Genomic DNA, 4,185 nt, shown 5'->3' with positions numbered 1-4,185 from the left:
CTGTTTGTCCTTGTTTTTGTTTTCTCTGGAACTTGCCTTAAGTTTTTGAACAAAGTAGTTTTCTGATGAATTTGAGAGAAAGACCATACAGTATTGCTGTATGTTGGAATACTGAAGCAGTTAACAGGCTAACAACGACTAGCATGATTTGATCAATATGATAAAGATCTTCATATTAACAGTGTCATTCGAATATTTGCAAAAAATGGACAGAAAAATGTGAAAACTAGCTTTTTTTCTGAGGAAACCAAAGAAGCAGGGTTTTTTTTTTTCATTTTAACAGAAACTGTATTTTTTATTTTTAATGGCACAATAATGCATCAACATTGATCCATTTAATAAAAAATAAATAAAAAAATAGTGGTCAGAAAACGTTGAAGCTGATATATGATCCTCAGCTGACTTCTGCTCAAATTTGTTCTCCCCAGAATAACACAAACACAGAACATATGGTTTCACTTGTGAGGACTTGGAGGTGCCTGCAGCAACTCGTCTAACAGCTGGTGGTGCTGCAACTTGTTCTTCCATTAGTTTTCTGCAGTTTGATTTTTGAAAATATTGTGGCATGCCATCATCAGTAAACATTAGGCAGGTTACGCTTCTGTGCATGCAGCTTCTAGGCATTGAGAAGGTGGAACCTTCTAATTTTTAATTTTGAATGTTCTAGCTATTGTTACTCTGGCAACCTTTGCACATGTATTTCCTATAGCTGGCTTTGTATCCTCTTTATTCACCTGTTTCAAGGTAATTTTTGGATCCAGAGTTTCACGTTATTTACAATTAAGGGCTTACTGTTTGCTGTTTTGAAGTACTCGTCTTTTTTCCCATCATAATAAAATTGTTGCATTTTCACAGATGCATCAGAGTCTAGAAAGTTGTGAGTTACAACCTCTTACCTGCCTAACTTGTTATAAACTTTTTACTTATATGAAAGGTCTTTTTCTGTTTTTATGAACCAGGTTTGCTCAGATAGTGCACCAATGTCTTGTGGGGTACCTCAAGGTTCAGTTTTGGGCCCAATCCACTTTTATTGTACTTATATCTTTTGGGGGTTGTCCTAAAATGCTATAAAAATGTGTCTTAGTATCTGTATGCTGATGACATACAATTGTATTGCTCTTTTCAAACGTCCACGGTATACAAACTGTTTGAACTCAACAATGAATTTCTGAAATCAAATTATGGCTGGACAACTACTATCTGCAGTTAAATGCAAACAAAACGGGAACTCTTATTTTTTCCCATGATGATAAGATTCATTTAATCAAACAACATATTGCATCTTTAGCTGGTACCATGAAAACTAGTCTCACAAATTTGGGTGTCATCTTTGACAGTTCCTTGTCTTTTGACAAGCATTGTAAATTTTTTGTATGTAATTATCATTTAAGGAACAACTCTAAGTTGAGATCATTGTGTCACAGACTGAAATAGAGATGGTTAGTCATGCTTTTATTTCCTCCTGCTTAGACTATTGTAATGGTCTTTTTATTAGTTTTACTAAAACCTTCCTGTCTCACCTTCATTCTGTACAGAATGCTGACTAAAACTGACAGAAGAGTGCACATGACTCCTCTTCTTGCAGATTCATTTTAAAATGTTGTTTTTAACTTTCAAGGCTAACCATGGCCAGGCTCCTAAATACATTCTTGACCTTTTGGATCCTTTAGCTTTGTCTAGGACTCCGAGGTCCTCGAGTCAAATGTTGCTAACTGTACCCCGAACCCGTTTTAAAACCCATGGAGACCGCACATTTCGGGAGGCGGCGTCGAGGCTCTGGAATGCACTCCCTCTGTCCCTACCCTGCACAGACTCCACAGACTCTTTTAAGAAACAACTATTTTTATTCAGACATGCTTTTGCTTATTTTTTTTTGTTTAATTGTTTAGCTTTTGTGAAGCACTTTGTGATCTATACATGTGTGAAAGGTGCTATAGAAATTAAGTTTCACTTAATCACTTAAACAGTTCAGGCTTTAATGACATGATCTTTAGGTAGATTTTGCACTTTCAGACCACTTCCTTTTTACTCAAACTTCATCTGAATAAAAATGAGAAAGAAATCTTGATGCCAGCAGTTGTTTGTATGTGCTTCCACATCAGGGTAAAATTGCTGCAATTACCCCACCTAGTTGAAGCAGATGGCTGTCTGCCTGAGTCTGGATCAGTCGGAGTTTCTGCCTTTAAAATGGGACTTTTTTTTCTTACCCAGAGTCACAAAGTGCTTTTTGAAAAAGTATCAATGAGCTTCTTTTTTTGTAATAAGCATAATGTAATGTTGAAGGATCGTTCTTTGCATTTTATGAATAGAACAGAATCAAATTAGTAACACTGCACCAGCTTTAATTTCCTGTAATTCTTTTGTGAATAACACCATCATATTTTTGTCACAAAATAGCTATCGGTAAGATTTTAATCCGAGATCTTGCACAATTTATTAGTCTTTAAAATACGTGTCAGTCGCAGCTACTACTAGAACAAATTTCAGGTCAATTCTTATAATATTTGTAAAATTGAGAGAATTTAAATCATATTGTAAGGGTCAGTTTTGTGTTGCATCTGTCCTAAATCAGTGTCTAAAAATAAGTCAGTTGAATATGGATGTCCAAAAATTACTTTCTGCAAATTTCATTAAAAAAAATGTTTCTTGCTTTATGAGATTGTTGATAACAGACATGAAAAAGAGTTTTGTGAATAATTTAAAATTTTAGACAATAAAAATGTGACATTTAGAGGAGATCTGACACCAGTCTCATATGGAAGATCCCTTGCATGGGTTTCCCTGAAGTTCTGCCAGATGTTATAAAGAAAAAAAAGAGAGATCTGGAAAAAAGATCAGAAAATGGACCGACACATTATTAATGGCCCTTTAGTGTGTGAAAATGATGCAACTAAATGTACTTTCTAAATTACGACTTCACACATAAGTTATTCAAACCTGATTTAGTTCGTGGAGTCTCCTTTTCTCTCTCATCCCACCCTTCTTATTCTTTTTCTGCTCACGAACCAAAAGACAGATGGTGAGGAATAAGTTTTGTCAGAGATGTGCAGAAATGAGATCTTTAGTAAAGCTCATCAGATGAGTGACTGGCTTATGAAGCCTCATTCATCATTGTTGTGGCATTTTCACTAGTCTGCCAACACATCTATGTTAGATGCAGTTTCTTCTTGAAGCAACATTACTTTTGTCATTAGTAGTCAGAAAAAAAAAAGAAAAAAAAAAACTACCTGGGATGACTTATAGTAGGAATTGGCTAAACAGAAAAGTTATTAATTATGGATATACAATAACAAGGTAATAAAAAGGCCACCGAGCAGAGGTTGCACTTACGAGAGCAGTGCTCGGACAAGAGGAACACTGTTCAGGAAACAAGGTGGAGGCAGAGCCATGCATTTCTAAGATGGCAGACTCAGATAACATCAACCGATTCTCTGCTGTCGTTGCATACAGTGTGATTATTTCCACACCTACAACCAGGAGCAAACACACAAGCACAGGAAGCAAGGGAAACATAGAAAATTGAGCTTTGGTGAATTGATTATTTTCATGTCTGTAGTGCTGATTTTGCAAAATTTTTCTAATATTTAGCTTCCATATCCTTTTCAGCTTCCGCAGCTTACAGCAAAGCAACATTACCAAACAAAAATAAAACTAATACAATTTATTTTAAAAAGTTTTGCAAATAATTACTAGACTCAACTGTGTCTGTTATGTAATTTGTAATTTTGTTCATTTGTAGGGGAAACTCCACAAGTCCTATGGTTTTATGCAAAATATATCATCTATCCATTCTATTATCTTTACCCGATTCTTCCTTTTTGGTTTGCGGGGGTCACTGGTACCCATGTCCAGCTATCACTGTATGAGAGGTGGGGGACATCCTGGACAGGTCTCCAGTCCATCACAGGGACACATAAAGACAAACCATTCACTCTCTCACACACAGATAATTTAGAGTTACCAATCAGTCTAACCTGCATGTTTTTGTCTGTGGGAGGAAACCAGAGTACCCTGAGTAGATCCACGCATGCACGGAGAGAAAATGCAAACTTCACCCAGAAAGGCCCCTGGACCGGGATTTGAACTAGTGCAACCTGCTGGCTGAGAGGCAGTAGCTGTACTAACTGCACCACCATGCTGCCTGAGAAATATATCAATAATTAAAAATCAAAGTATTTGCAGTTT

Source organism: Nematolebias whitei, chromosome 18 (genome assembly GCF_014905685.2).
Source record: "Nematolebias whitei isolate Nwh7 chromosome 18, NemWhi1, whole genome shotgun sequence".
Classification (NCBI taxonomy): Eukaryota; Metazoa; Chordata; class Actinopteri; order Cyprinodontiformes; family Rivulidae; genus Nematolebias; species Nematolebias whitei.
This window is presented reverse-complemented; position numbering follows the sequence as displayed.